Source organism: Canis lupus, chromosome X (genome assembly GCF_003254725.2).
Source record: "Canis lupus dingo isolate Sandy chromosome X, ASM325472v2, whole genome shotgun sequence".
In the NCBI taxonomy this organism is placed as follows: Eukaryota; Metazoa; Chordata; class Mammalia; order Carnivora; family Canidae; genus Canis; species Canis lupus.
The window spans coordinates 71,838,744-71,855,675 of record NC_064281.1 but is presented as its reverse complement, the minus strand read 5'-3'; positions in this window follow the sequence as shown (position 1 = coordinate 71,855,675).

Below are 16,932 nucleotides of genomic sequence, written 5' to 3'. Positions count from 1 at the left end.
TTATTTTATCTTCTGCCTTCTTTAACCTAGCTGTTAGAGCATCCAATTTAGACTGCATCTCAGTTAGAGCATTTTAATTGGGCCTGATTAGATTTCATTCCTACACTGAGAAATTCACTAGTGACTTCTATGCTTTTTCAAGCCCAGGTAGTAACTTTATAATTGTTATCCTAAATTCCAACTCTCTGACACCTTACTTATATCCATATTGATTAGATCTGTGCCAGAGAGTATTATGTCTGGTTCCTCATTTTGTTGTGAATTCCTCCTTATAGTCCTTTTGACCACAGAAGAATGGATGAACCAATGAACAAAATCAAAAATATCAACCATGACTCAAGTGAAATACACACTAAACAAACCCAAAGAGATCAGAAACTAAAAAGGAAAAAAAAAAGATGAAGGGAAGAAAAATATAATCTCCCAGGTGGATAAAACAGGGTGATGTACTTGATCCTGGATGTATTTTAGTCTGCTAGAAGACACGAAATTCCAAAATTTTAAAGAGAGCAAAACATATGTACATACAAAAATAAAATTGGATATATTGAAAGAAAGCCAAAAATGAAGAGTATATATATATAATGTAAATGTAAATAATAAAAGTTTAAAAAATACTTAAAAACAAAGAGCTGGTAAAATAAGAAACTTGTTGAAAAGGAAATAAAAGAAGAAAAAATTTTAAACTAAAAGATAAAGGAATTTTGAGAAAAATACTCACATTCTATATATTGTTTTTCCCTAGCCCAGGAGTTTTGCAGTCCTGTATGCTCCATAAAACTTAGTGTTCACCTGTTGTTTCAGTCTTTCTTCTGCAGGAGGTGCCTGCTGCACTGTTTCTCAGGTACCTTTGTCTGCGTGGAGTTGCACCAGCCCTTGCCAGGGTGGTGCAACCCACCCCCGCCAGGGTGTGAAGTTCAGTGTGGGCCGCTACTGGTTGCTTTATGTGGCTTTTGTTCCCTGAAGGCTTTCTGCTTCTCTTAGAGAATGAAAATAAAAATGGCTATGCCTCAATCTCCAGCCCCAGAGCTGAAAGATTGTGGTCGTCTTTCTTCAGTAATCCCTTAAGGATAAGTAATCTTCATGTTTTTGTGTGCCACACTTTTGTCTGCAGACTCCTGCAATGAGTGCCCACATAGATCCTCAAAGAGGAAGGTAGATAATCGCTATATTTCTTTTTTTTTAATTTATTTTTTATTGGTGTTCAATTTACTAACATACAGAATAACCCCCAGTGCCCGTCACCCATTCACTCCCACCCCCCGCCCTCCTCCCATTCTACCACCCCTAGTTCGTTTCCCAGAGTTAGCAGTCTTTACGTTCTGTCTCCCTTTCTGATATTTCCCACACATTTCTTCCCCCTTCCCTTATATTCCCTTTCACTATCATTTATATACCCCCAATGAATGAGAACATATAATGTTTGTCCTACTCCGACTGACTTACTTCACTCAGCATAATACCCTCCAGTTCCATCCACGTTGAAGCAAATGGGTATTTGTCATTTCTAATAGCTGAGTAATATTCAATTGTATACATAAACCACATCTTCTTTATCCATTCATCTTTCGTTGGACACCGAGGCTCCTTCCACAGTTTGGCTATCGTGGCCATTGCTGCTAGAAACATCGGGGTGCAGGTGTCCCGGCGTTTCATTGCATTTGTATCTTTGGGGTAAATCCCCAACAGTGCAATTGCTGGGTCGTAGGGCAGGTATATTTTTAACTGTTTGAGGAACCTCCACACAGTTTTCCAGAGTGGCTGCACCAGTTCACATTCACACCAACAGTGTAAGAGGGTTCCCTTTTCTCCGCATCCTCTCCAACATTTGTTGTTTCCTGCCTTGTTAATTTGCCCCATTCTCACTGGTGTGAGGTGGTATCTCATGGTGGTTTTGATTTGTATTTCCCTGATGGCAAGTGATGCAGAGCATTTTCTCATATGCATGTTGGCCATGTCTATGTCTTCCTCTGTGAGATTTCTCTTCATGTCTTTTGCCCATTTCATGATTGGATTGTTTGTTTCTTTGGTGTTGAGTTGAATAACTTCTTTATAGAGCTTGGAAACTAGCCCTTTATCTGATATGTCATTTGGAAATATCTTCTCCCATTCTGTAGGTTGTCTTTGAGTTTTGTTGACTGTATCCTTTGGTATGCAAAAGCTTCTTATCTTGATGAAGTCCCAATAGTTCATTTTTGCTTTCGTTTCTTTTGCCTTCGTGGATGTATCTTGCAAGAAGTTACTGTGGCTGAGTTCAAAAAGGGTGTTGCCTGTGTTCTTCTCTAGGATTTTGATGGAATCTTGTCTCACATTTAGATCTTTCATCCATTTTGAGTTTATCTTTGTGTATGGTGAAAGAGAGTGGTCTAGTTTCATTCTTCTGCATGTGGATGTCCAATTTTCCCAGCACCATTTATTGAAGAGACTGTCTTTCTTCTAATGGATAGTCTTTCCTCCTTTATCGAATATTAGTTGACCATAAAGTTCAGGGTCCACTTCTGTGTTCTCTATTCTGTTCCACTGATCTATGTGTCTGTTTTTGTGCCAGTACCACACTGTCTTGATGACCACAGCTTTGTAGTACAACCTGAAATCTGGCATTGTGATGCCCCCAGATATGGTTTTCTTTTTTAAAATTCCCCTGGCTATTCGGGGTCTTTTCTCATTCCACACAAATCTTAAAATAATTTGTTCTAACTCTCTGAAGAAAGTCCATGGTATTTTGATAGGGATTGCATTAAACGTGTATATTGCCCTGGGTAACATTGACATTTTCACAATATTAATTCTGCCAATCCATGAGCATGGATATTTTTCCATCTCTTTGTGTCTTCCTCAATTTCTTTCAGAAGTGTTCTATAGTTTTGAGGGTATAGATCCTTTACATCTTTGGTTAGGTTTATTCCTAGGTATCTTATGCTTTTGGGTGCAATTGTCAATGGGATTGACTCCTTAATTTCTCTTTCTTCAGTCTCATTGTTAGTGTATAGAAATGCCACTGATTTCTGGGCATTGATTTTGTATCCTGCCACGCTACCGAATTGATGTATGAGTTCTAGCAATCTTGGGGTGGAGACTTTTGGGTTTTCTACGTAGAGTATTATGTCATCAGCGAAGAGGGAGAGTTTGACTTCTTCTTTGCCAATTTGAATGCCTTTAATGTCTTTTTGTTGTCTGATTGCTGAGGCTAGGACTTCCAGTACTATGTTGAATAGCAGTGGTGGGAATGGACATCCCTGTCTTGTTCCTGATCTTAGGGGAAAGGCTCCCAGTGCTTCCCCACTGAGAATGATATTTGCTGTGGGCTTTTCATAGATGGCTTTTATGATGTTGAGGAATGTTCCCTCTATCCCTACACTCTGAAGAGTTTTGATCAGAAATGGATGGTGTATTTTGTCAAATGCTTTCTCTGCATCTAATGAGAGGATCATATGGTTCTTGGTTTTTCTCTTGCTGATATGATCAATCACATTGATTGTTTTACGGGTGTTGAACCAGCCTTGTGTCCCGGGGATAAATCCTACTTGGTCATGGTGAATAATTTTCTTAATGAACTGTTGGATCCTATTGGCCAGTATCTTGTTGAGAATTTTTGCATCCATGTTCATTAGGGATATTGGTCTGTAATTCTCCTTTTTGGTGGGGTCTTTGTCTGGTTTTGGAATTAAGGTGATGCTGGCCTCATAGAACGAATTTGGAAGTACTCCATCTCTTTCTATCTTTCCAAACAGCTTTAGGAGAATAGGTATGGTTTCTTCTTTAAACGTTTGATAAAATTCCCCTGGGAAGCCATCTGGCCCTGGACTCTTGTGTCTTGGGAGGTTTTTGATGACTGCTTCAATTTCCTCCCTGGTTATTGGCCTGTTCAGGTTTTCTATTTCTTCCTGTTCCAGTTTTGGTAGTTTGTGGCTTTCCAGGAATGCGTCCATTTCTTCTAGATTGCCTAATTTATTGGCGTATAGCTGTTCATAATATGTTTTTAAAATCGTTTGTATTTCCTTGGTGTTGGTAGTGATCTCTCCTTTCTCATTCATGATTTTATTAATTTGAGTCTTCTCTCTCTTCTTTTTAATAAGGCTGGCTAATGGTTTATCTGTCTTATTAATTCTTTCAAAGAACCAACTCCTGGTTCTGTTGATCTGTTCCACAGTTCTTCTGGTCTCGATTTCGTTGAGTTCTGCTTGAATGTTTATTAAATTCCTTCTTCTCCTGGGTGTAGGATCTATTTGCTGTTTTTTCTCTAGCTCCTTTATGTGTAAGGTTAGCTTTTGTATTTGAGTTCTTTCCAGTTTTTGAATGGATGCTTGTATTGCGATGTATTTCCCCCTTAGGACTGCTTTTGCTGCATCCCAAAGATTTTGAATGGTTGTATCTTCATTCTCATTAGTTTTCATGAATGTTTTTAATTCTTCCTTAATTTCCTGGTTGACCCTTTCATCTTTTAGCAGGATGGTCCTTAACCTCCACGTGTTTGAGGTCCTTCCAAACTTCTTGTTGTGATTTAGTTCTAATTTCAAGGCATTATGGTCTGAGAATATGCAGGGGACGATCCCAATCTTTTGGTATTGGTTCAGACCCGATTTGTGACCCAATATCTGGTCTATTCTGGAGAAAGTTCCATGTGCACTTGAGAAGAATGTGTATTCAGTTGAGTTTGGATGTAAAGTTCTGTAGATATCTCTGAAATCCATCTGGTCCAGTGTATCATTTACAGCTCTCGTTTCGTTGGTGATGTTGTGCTTAGAAGACCTATCGAGTATAGAAAGAGCTAGATTGAAGTCACCAAGTATAAGTGTATTATTATCTAAGTATTTCTTCACTTTGGTTAATAATTGATTGATATATTTGGCAGCTCCCACATTCGGGGCATATATATTGAGGATTGTTAAGTCCTCTTGTTGAATAGATCCTTTAAGTATGATATAGTGTCCCTCTTCATCTCTCACTACAGTCTTTGGGGTAAATTTTAGTTTATCTGATATAAGGATGGCTACCTGCTTTCTTTTGAGGACCATTCGAATGGTAAATGGTTCTCCAACCTTTTATTTTCAGGCTGTAGGTGTCCTTCTGTCTAAAATGAGTCTCTTGTAGACAGCAAATAGATGGGTCCTGCTTTTTTATCCAGTCTGAAACCCTGCGCCTTTTGATGGGGTCATTAAGCCCGTTCACATTCAGAGTTACTATTGAGAGATATGAGTTTAGTGTCATCATGATATCTATTCAGTCTTTGCTTTTGTGGATTGTTCCACTGAACTTCTTCTTAAAGGGGAATTTTAAGACTCCCCCTTAAAATTTCTTGCAGAGCTGGTTTGGAGGTCACATATTCTTTTAGTTGCTGCCTGTCTTGGAAGCTCTTTATCTCTCCTTCCATTTTGAATGAGAGCCTTGCTGGATAAAGTATTCTTGGTTGCATGTTCTTCTCATGGAGGACCCTGAATATATCCTGCCAGCCCTTTCTGGCCTGCCAGGTCTCTGTGGAGAGGTCTGCTGTTACCCTAATACTCCTCCTCATAAAAGTCAGGGCTTTCTTGTCTCTTGCTGCTTTAATGATCTTCTCTTTATCTTTGGAATTTGCAAGCTTCACTATTAAATGTCGACGTGTTGAACGGTTTTTATTGATTTTAGGGGGGGATCTCTCTATTTCCTGGATCTGAATGCCTGTTTCCCTTCCCAGATTAGGAAAGTTTTCAGCTAGAATTTGTTCAAGTACATATTCTGGCCCTCTGGCCCTTTCGGCACCCTCGGGAACACCAATTAAACGTAGGTTTTTCTTCCTCAGGCTGTCGTTTATTTCCCTTAATCTATCTTCATGGTCTTTTAATTGTTTGTCTCTTTTTTCCTCAGTTTCCCTCTTTGGTATCAACTTGTCTTCTATGTCACTCACTCGTTCTTCCACCTTGTTAACCCTCGTCGTTTGGACTTCTAGTTTGGATTGCATCTCATTCAGTTGATTTTTAATTTCTGCCTGATTAGCTCTAAATTCTGCAGTCATGAAGTCTCTTGAGTCCTTTATGCTTTTTTCTAGAGCCACCAGTAGCTGTATAATAGTGCTTCTGAATTGGCTTTCTGACATTGAATTGTAATCCAGATCTTGTAACTCTGTGGGAGAGAGGACTGTTTCTGATTCTTTCTTTTGAGGTGAGGTTTTCCTTCTAGTCATTTTGCTCAGTGCAGAGTGGCCAAAAGCAAGTTGTATTGGGAAAAGGAGAAAAAGAGAGGAGAGAAAGAAGGAAAGAAAAGAGAAAGAGAAAAAAAGGAAGAAAAAAAAACGAAAAAAAAAAAGAAGAAAAAGGGAAAGAAAAAGAAAGAAAGGAGAAAAAAGGGGGGTGGGGGAAGGGTACAAATCAAAAAGCAAAACAAAACAACAAAACAAAACAAACAAAAACAAAAACAAAAACAAAAACAAAAAAGAACCACGGGGGAGTATCTTCTGATTCTGTGTACTTTAAGTCCCTTGGTTTCCCCTGGAAGTTGTCCGTCTAGCTGGTCTTCTGGGAGAGTGGCCTGTTGTGCTGATTTTCAGGTGTTAGCACTTGGGGGAGCTGCTGTGCCCCTGCCTGGTGCAGGGCTTAGTGGGGGTTGTTTACCCCGTGAGGCCCCAGGAGGAACGACCGCAGTGGTGGGGCCAGCTCTGGAAACTTGGATTCAGCTCTGGCAGAAACTCCGGAGCTCTCTGTCTGCAGGGCCTGGAGGCTCCGGGTCAGGGCCGCTGATCTGCTCAGCTCGGGGCAGGAGCGTCCTTGCTGTCCTGGGCCCTCCCGGCCTCTGCCTGTCCCAGGGGGAGACCGGATCCTGGGCTGTGTCCTGGCCCCCTGTGCTCCGGAGCCTGCGCTGTTGGATTCGCGCTCCCGGCAGCGCAGCCCCCTCCGCGGAGCCGCCGCCCGAGCCCCCCCCCGATCTGCTCCTGAAACCGCGCAGCCCCCTCCGCACGGAGCCTCTTCCTCTGCCTGAGCCCCTCCGAGGTGCTCCGGGTCCCGCCGTGCGCGCTGCAGCCCTTAGGGAGCTCGGCGCACTCTTCTGGGCGCGCAGTTGCTCTGTTACTGTCCCAGGGAACCCGAGGGCATCCTCGCCCTTCTGGGTCCTGCTCCAACTCCCTGCGAGCCCCTTTCCACCCGTGAAGGTTGGTGCAGCTCCTGCGTCTCCGGGACGGGGCTCTCCTGTCCTGGGACACACACCCCCAGCCTTAGCCCGGCTCCTCGCGGGGCCCCTCCCCCTTGGAGGCCTTTGTTTCTTTATTTCTTTTTTCCCGTCTTCCTACCTTGATAGAAGCGCAAACTCTTCTCACTGTAGCATTCCAGGTGTTCTCTCTTTAATTCTCAGGCCGAATTCATAGATTTTCAGGATAATTTGAAGGTTTTCTAGGTAATTTGGTGGAGACAGGTGATTTGGAGACCCTACTCTTCCGCCATCTCGCCCCTCCTCCTAATCGCTACATTTCTGTACTTTGCAGGGCCCTTGCAAGAGACCAGTCGCCCAATCATGCTGTGGTTTATAGTTTAGGTGAACTAAGCTAAAAGCCCCCTCCCAGGCTGGCAACTCTCCCTGGTTTCCCCTCTCCAATGCTTGGGAACTCTGCAGGCTCAGTAACCCCTGTTCTTTCTGTGACCCCCTAGAGATCATGAGACCACACTGTTTCACTTAGGATTCTGTCCCACTTCACCACCTAAGCCACTTTTCAGTCAGGGACATCTCTCACTGGAGCAGATTTCTAAAGGTTCTAATATTGGGCTCTGGGACTACACCACTTTCTGGTAGCCTACTTACAGAGGCCTCCTTCCCCTGCCAATCATCTCCTTAAATATATCCCCTCATATTCATTTCTCCACATCTCTTATTACCTTCCAAAAAGTGGTTGCTTTTCTATTTGCAGAATTCAGTATTTCTTTTCTTACACCTCGGGTTAAATCCCTAGGTGTTCAAAATGATTTGATAGTTATCTATCTAAATTCAGGGGACCAGATGAACTGAAGTCCCTGACCCTTGTGGCATCTTGCCTCCTACTTTTAATTTTTTAATATTGTTTGCCACAGTGGCTGCACCAATTTGCATTCCCACCAAAAGTACATGATGGTTCCCTTTTCTCCACATCCTCACCAACACGTGTTATTATCTTTTTGATACTAGCCATTCTGATTGGTGTAAAGTGATACCTCATTGTGGTTTTGATTTACATTTCCTAGATGATGAGTGATGCTGAGCATCTTTTCATGTTTTCTGTTGGCCATTTGAATGTCTTCTTTGGAAAAGTGTCCATTCAGGTCTTCTGCCCATTTATTAATCAGATTATTTGTGGGGTTTTTGGTGTTATTTAAGTTCTTTATTTTAGATCACAATACCTTATTAGATATATAATTTGTAATTATCTTCTCCCATTCAGTAGACTGTCAGTTTGTTTTGTTGATGGCTTCCTTCATTGTGCAAAAGCTTTTTATTTTGGTGTAGTTCCAATAGCTTATTTTTGCTTTTGTTTCCCTTGCCTGAGGAGACATATCTATAAAAATGTTGCTAAGGCCTATGTCAAAGAGATTACTGCCTATATTTTCTCTAACAACATCTTGACTATTTTTAGTGATGAGAAACTTTCTTCCTCATAAAGTAACCCATTTTGTCATTGGACATATTTGATTACTAAAAAAAATTAAATTATTCTTTATGTGAAGCATAGAGAGGCATATGGTAAACTAAAATCCTTCAATGAAATGTATACACGTGTGTGTATATAATGCATATATATATTATATATGCTATATAATAGAATGAAAAAGTATAGATATATTTACATATTTCTTTCTATATGAAAATATATTGTATTTATTCATGAGAGACACAGAGAGAGAGAGGCAGAGAAATAGGCAGAGGGAGAAGCAGGTTCCCCATGGGAACCCCAGTGTGGGACTTGATCCCAGGACCGCAGGATCACTCCCTGAGCCAAAAGCAGATGCTCAACCACTGAGCCACCCAGGCATTCCTATTTACATATTTCTTATGTCTCCTCTTTACCAGATTAAACATCACAAGTATTTTCAGCTATTTCTTATGTGAATTTTATATAAAATATTATTCAATGTGTCCACAATTAGTTCTTAAGATGTTCACTTGTTTTTTTTTAAGGCTATATAGTCAAATAAGTTTGTGAGACATTGGATTAAATATCTTTCCTGAAGGATTTTTATGATTCTTTGAAAAGTTCATATGCATTATGTATCAGCAGTTATCGAACTAGACTCCAATTCCTCTGATTCTCAGTACAGGCACTTCCTATGCATCCATTAAATCCTTGTTCTTCCTAAACTAAGTGAGATAAAGAGGGAAGATGGGAGGGAGAGAAAGAGGTTTTGAAGTTAAATCAGAGCCATTAGGATATGGCTCTCTCAGGTTAGTTTTGACAAGACAGTTTGTAAGTGAGGTGTGTAAGATTGACAAATGTTTGAGAAGGTCAATTCATAAGTGTTTCTGGGAGTGTGTCCAAAGCAGAACAGACATGTTCAGGCATTTGGAGTCATGGACAATAGTATGGAAACCAGTCTAGACCTAAAAAGCATCTTCAGGATCTCTTTATGATTCATCTCATTTTAAATCACACCCAATATTACTTCATACAAAATGTGATTACTAGAATGTGGGTGTAACAGCCTCTGAACTTTACTTAAACTGAACTTGGAGAAAAACTGGAACCATCATAATTGGTGTTACCAATTTGACCAAACACATTTCCAGTGTATGACTTGAGAATTTCAGAAACTACTGTATGAGAACTTGACTTTTTGGTCCAACAAAGAAGCTTAAATATTTGGAGCTTCAGTTTTACCTCCACAAGCTAAAGTAGAGTTCCTCATGGCATTTGAACCTAATCTTATGTTGATGAAGCCCTGAAATTTGAGTTCATGACTATACAAGTTTGAGTACCTACCAATGGAGAGAAATACCTGTTTGTCATATGTACAACAAAGGGAGCCACCACTATTAAGAGAATATTACAAATGACAGCAGATTTCAGATTTTAAACATAATTCACTGGTGGAAATGCTCATGACTGACCAAGAAGGTGGTCATCAAAGAGTTTGGGAGTTGTGTATTTTGAACAAATTGTTTCACCATACAGCAATGGTGTTATATATATGGGCAGCTCACACTAAACGTCAGATGGGGCTGCCTCATGGCTTCTTGGCCCTCCTTCTGCTTAACTTCCAACTTTGCTTTAGCCATTGCTTGTAAATGTATGTGTTATGGACGTGTTAATTGGACAAATGAAAACTTTCCATTGAAGGATGATGTTGATAAAAAATTGATTTGGTTGGAGAAAGGAAAAAAATCATGATAAAAATGATTAAAAATTCTAAAGGAATTCTAGGAGGAACTACTTGCCAAATCAAGGGAGAGAAAGTAGGGAGACAACAGCTACTCCTATAATTATCAGTACCATTGACATGATGGCCACCTACAGTGGCAAATTGGCCAACTTTATTTATTAGCAAGCTTTAAGAAACAAACTGATTAAACTTAAGTGTAATGCCTGCTTATCTGGTAAATAGGGAGTCGCTGCTGGTCCCTATTTAATAGCAGTCTTCAGAGGACAAACACCTCTCTGATGATGAGTAGATTCCTGTCATTGATCACATCATAGAAAGGCATGGTTCAAACTTTTATCTTGATGGCATGGGTTTTTTTACAAGTCAGTGAATCAGTGTAAGATGACACACTGTTGGGATTAGAGGAATTTCTCACCTCTCTGGAAGATTTGGCTCCTTTCAAGTTACACTTTTCTGCTTCTACTGGCTTGAAATATGAAGGATAAGAAGAAATTAACAAGGAAAAAATTGGGTGTTCATGTCATTAGGGGGTAACATCCTACTTATAGAGTATATACTGCATTTGCTCAGATGAAAGGCTAATTAAAGGAAAAATTAACTCCTTGAAAAATTGTCTTGTGGGTGCCCATTCAATATCATTCATGGATTATTCATTAGCAATCATCTCCATTATCATCAACATCACCACTACCTCTAAGTATGAGAATAAAATACACAGTCTAGGAATGTTGACAAAATTATCTACATGTTCTCTTTTCAGACACTTGCTACAGCCTTTAAGAAAATGTTGTTAGGAACCACTGTTCTATAGACTAAGTTTGCCATGGTGTAGTCTATCACCCGCATCATTTCTTAATGGAGGATTTCCTAAGAAGGGGATTATTGTAAACTGTGGGACAGTAGGGCATTTCTCCTTTTTGTCTGTTATTATACTGAGGAAGCATATTTCACTATGCATCTTAGCATGTTAGAAATATATTCCTTTATATTCCTCTTTTAAACTGTGTAACTACCCCTTGCTGAACAAAAGTTACATCATTCTGGAGACTGAAGCAGCTTCTCTACCACCTACTGTGTGATGGTGAGCAAAGCAGTTTACATGTCTCTGCTTAGGTTCCTTAGTTTATACAAGTGGCTATTAAGCATATTCTGGAGAGACCTTATAAAACTTAATCATTTTTCTTATTTTATAAAAAGAAGAAGACCCAGAGAACTGTGAACTGCCCAACATCACATAGCTTTTTAGTGAGAGAGCTGGACTTAGAACTCAGGTCTGTCTTCCATTCATCATACTTCTTCTTGGAGAACTTAGGTGTATAATGCAAAGAAAACCTTATATGTGAGAGACCACAGTTTTGAGTTCTAGATGTAATACTTATTAGTTATGTGAACTTAGACATCTACTAAACCTTTCTGAACCTCCCTTTCTTCGTTTGTTAAATGAGGATAGTAATGCTTGTCCAACAACCCCTTTTAGGGTCTTTTTAAGGATCAAAAGAAGAGAACATACAAAAGGCTACTTTGCACACTAGAAAGTAAACTTCAAACATGTGACATTGCTGTTATAAACTGCATTTTGAAAAATAAGGAAATTGAAGCTCTGCAATGTTGAATAACTTACCTAAGTTCACTGTGTCATTTTCTGTCTAAGAAGATATCTGAACTTAAAGCTCATTTCCCTTTCCTTTAAACTCTGCACTCTTCCCTGTGTCTGGAAACACAAAGTATCATATGCTATTTTTTTACAAATTAATCTTTAATTAAGCACTACCTAGAGTGTTACAATATGGTAATAAATGTATATTATTTTATAATGAACTCTATTCCCAAATCCTCACCTTGTTAAAACTGAGCAAGAAAAAAAATTAGCCATAATATGTAAGCTAGTATATTGGAAAAGATAATTAAGACTTTGTTAAAAGTTCGATTTTGACCTTCAACTTAAAAAGGGGGAAAACATCTCTCAAAGTCATTATGCAGCTTAAAAGCTAAGAATTTTCTCCTCCTATTGTATCTAGGGTTGATAATATTGACCTTGGATATCTCTCCTAATAAAATGCAACAATTGTCCCACAGGGAAAGGAGAACTGATGACAAGTCAATTGACCCACACCTCAGGTCAGCATCTTTAGGTGCTCAAGTAGGATGTATGGCATCATCCCAACTTTTCATTATTTTTCTTCCCTTATATCTTGCCAACTTCATCTTCTTCAGAATCAATCATCATTGTAGTTATTTTCAATCTCATCCTCTCATCACTGATAAGATTTATTGAGTATTTACTACATCCCCAGAATAATAATGTGCATTCTTTCGTTCAAACCTTACAATAGCCCCAAGCCGTAACTATTATAATTATCTCAAGTTTTTAAGAGCAAACACTGTGTACCTCACACATCTTTGTATCCTTCAGTGTGTTTGCAAATGCAGACCACTTGTATTTTCTCTTCTGTAAAATAGAGATAACAATAGGTCACTCCTAATGTTGGTAGAAAGATTATATGAAACAGCATAAAGCATTAACACCATGTCTGGCACATAGTGCACCCTCAATAAATAATATTTATTACTTAGATTGAATCAGAACACATGTTTATTATGTAGAGTAACCTCTAAAATCAGAAATTTAAAAATTTCTTAGCCAGTTTGATCTCCTACTGGCAACCTTGTGACATGACAGACTCAGAAGATGTTGCTTCATAGGTTGTCTATTCCTTTCCAGAAACTTTTTGAACTCAAGCTAAACTTTACACTCTTTATTCTCCATGGTACTAATGCAATTGTCTGAAAAAGTTTCAATTGTAAATGCGTTACCTATTATAAAATTATACTTAGTAACACAAAAAGATTTTTAAATATTAATTTAAGTATTAATTTAAAATAAGCATGTCCCCAATATATATGTAGGTGGGACATACATATTAAATGTATATAAATGTATATGCATGTGTATAAATGTATATAAGTATATATCAAGTGTATAGTAAATGTATACATCCTGCATCTTCTAGAACCCTGTGACCATGACAAGGCCACAGCAGAGCTAGCTCTAGAGCTTCCTTCCATTTCCTTGTAAAACCATGAGGTTTTCTAACTAGCTCCCAAACTGAGCATGTTAGAGAATCCTGCTCATTCATATTTCAATCAGAGAGTATAATCTTAATAATAATTTAGCTTAACATTTACTGAGGGGTTTACTGTGGGCCAGTCTCTACCACTCTCCATGTATCCATTCATGTAATCCTGATAATAACCCCAGGAGTTAGGTTCTCTTCATTTAGTAAACATTAAGCTTTAACTCTTTAACAGGCACTATTCAAAGCATTTGGTAAATAGTGAACAAAACAAATATTCCTTGTCTAGCTTGCATTCTAGTGGTGGAAGAAAAATAATGTCTCCAATTTGTAAGTATAGAAACTGAGGTACAGAGAGGTTAGGCATATTTCTTAAGTCACAGAGAGCAAGTATTGGGTCTGTGATTTGAACCCAATATTCCACCCCCAATATTTGTGTTCTTAACCACTACACAGCAATTGATTTAAAAAGAAGTCTTGGATGCCTAGGTGGCTCAGCGGTTTGGTGCCTGCCTTCAGCCCAGGGCGTGATCCTGGAGACCCAGGATCAAGTCCCACGTCAGGCTCCCTGCATAAAGCCTGCTTCTCTCTCTCTCTGCCTGTGTCTCTACCTCTCTCTCTGTATCTATCATTAATAAAATAAATAAATAAAATCTTTAAAAAATAAATAAATAAAAAAATTAAAAAAATAAAAAGAAGTCTCATTGGTGGTATTATCCAAAAGAACTTATAGTCTGCAATCACTGAGGCAAATCCTGGTTCTGAGTATAAATTCATATTCTAACCTTGTATGTAATGCATAAAGAACTCATTTTAAATTCCTTCAGTTGAAAAATGTTGACTTTGAGATCTAATGCCATTTGGCTTGAATGAGGCAGGGTAATCCCAAACTCCAAGTATTTTTAGACACGTGTATATTACTTGTATGCCACAAATGCTCACTAATGAATGTAGTAAGTTTGAAAATGTACTATGTCTGATTTACTGTTCAAGAGGATTGGAAAACAGGTTCTCATAAAACTAAATCTGACCAAGGTTTATAGAAGCAGGAAAGAAGAACAAGGAAACGTGTGTCTTCTCCCCCTATCTCTACAAACATGGTTACTTTTCTCTACAGCTTGCTTATTCAACAACAATGTAATCTGGGCTGGTCCCCAGGGAACAGTATCCAAAAATGAATTGTGCTAGAGCACATTTCTTTCTTTTTTTTTTGTTACATTTCTTTTATACATCTCCTAAACAACTATATGCTTATGTTTTGTTTAATTGAAAGGAAAAAATATCCTGAAATAATGTATGAAAAAATAAGACAACAAACCAAGACATTAAACTTACAGCTGGATCTATTGTTTGGATTTACCTTGAGCTTTTAGATTATTTGAATGATTTAAACTTAAATTTGAAGCTAATTTCCATGACTCAAAAAGCAGTTGAGTCTACTGGTATCCTCAAAAAAGTGGGTTTTGAACTAGACTTAAAGAGTCTGAACAGTATCATAGGCCCTTTTGAGTCCTAGGCTTGCCCATATTGAGATATTTCAAATGCAATAGTTATAAGGTAATGTTATGAAAACATTTCCCTAAGATTGCAAACAGCGAGTTTCTCAAAAGCTGGGACCTCCAACTTCTTCATTGTTATAACCACTGTATGCCACATGGTTTCTGGCATATAGTATGCTCTCAGTAAATGTCTGTTAGTTGAATGTCTTAGTACGTATTTTTGATGCCTTAAGGATGAATGAATGGAATTTTTTAGGGGTTCTATATCTGTAGGAGCTTTTTATTCTGTTTCTACAATACTCTTGAAAAAAGGTAAGGGAGTATTTATAAACTCTGTCAGACTTACCAATAGGTAAAGTAACTTTTGCTCCAAAGAATCTGAGTTCTGTTTAAAGTGTAGATGCAGAATAACTCCAAGGCAAAGCTTCTGGAAAAAACACAACGTGAATCACAGGAAAGAGAAGTTAAAAGAAAACCAAGATAGTATATTATATGCACAATGTTCCTACAGTAATCTTGAAATAGTTCCCTTCTGAGGTACAAGCAACTTCCATCCTTTCCTCTAGTCTAGGGTTAAAAAAGCTTTCAGAGATAGTTTGTGAGAAGCATGGGGCTATGCATGGCTGGTCTTTATTCCTCCTTCACATACAGTATCCAAGATCAAGGCACCAGCAGGATTGCCTTCTGGATAGGACCCTCTTCCTACTCCATAGCTAGCACTTCTTCTCTGTGTATTCACATGGTGGAAAGAGCAAGAGATCTCTCTGTAGCCTCTTTCATTAAAGCATTAATCCCATTCACTAGGGCTCTGCCCTCATGACCTTAGCACCTTTCAAAGGCCCTCTTCACTTTGGGGATTAGGATTTCAACATAAATTTTGGAAATACACAAACATTTAGACTATAGCAGCAAGTTGTTGGTATAACACAAAAATCAATATATCCTAATGGCCTCCAAAAATCAGTTGACTTTGGAAAGTTATCCAATGCTATGAGGACTCCTTTGCCACCAGGAGAGGGGTGGCAGCTGCAGAAACAATAATATTTTGCCAGTGTGAGAGGAGGGCCTTTAGCCAGTGTTCTTCTTTAAACCCATTCATAATCCTCTTCCACAACATATTACTTAGTTGCCTGAGCTATTGCCAAACATAATTACTTTCTCTCCTCAGTACACAGAATATGCTATTCTCCTACCATTAAAACACCAAGAACCTCTACTTTTTATCCAAACCAAACTTCCCCTTTTGCCTTAAATTTCTTTTGGAGATTTACCTCCTATAGCAAGCCTTCTCAGCTTGCCCTATGCAGATGGTCACTTCCTCCTTCCAAACTTTCATTTTCTTCCCTATGGATTATAGGGCACTGATAAATGTTTATCTGGACAACTGCACAAATATCACACAAACACACTCACATATGTCCACATGTTCGTGTGTTTTTAGACTCATTGCTTTTGATGGACTATATTCTAAGGTATTTCAGAAATTCCTCTTTGGCTAGTAGTGGCTACTATATTTGCATTGCCATTCACATTGGCTAAGAGTTTGAAAAAGAATGTATTTCTCCAGACATAAGCTTGAAAAAAAATCAGCCAAGAAATTGTGTCTTCCCACTCTCATTCGTTATTTTTATTTTTATTTTATTTCTCATAAAACAACACTCCCTAAATCCACATCACTTTCCACATATTCCCTAAAAATGCCATTATGCTTAAAGAGCTATTCATTTCTTTTCTTGCCTCATGATTCTTGACAGTGATATCAGACATTATCTTTTTAAGACAGAAACAATTGTGGCAAGAAAGCTGCTATCTGCTCAGATCTAACTCACTGACTAAACCGACATACATATATATGTATACATGTGCACATTCATATACCCACCCATATATGTTTGTGATTGAAAAAAAACAATGTGTTTAGAAATGAACATTTTATTGCACTGTTCTGAGACATGAAAACATATTTAGGTTTGAGCATTAAAGTTCTACATTTTTCTGGCAAAATTTTGTATGTAGAAATAAATATATTGTTTAATGTAAATAGTTATA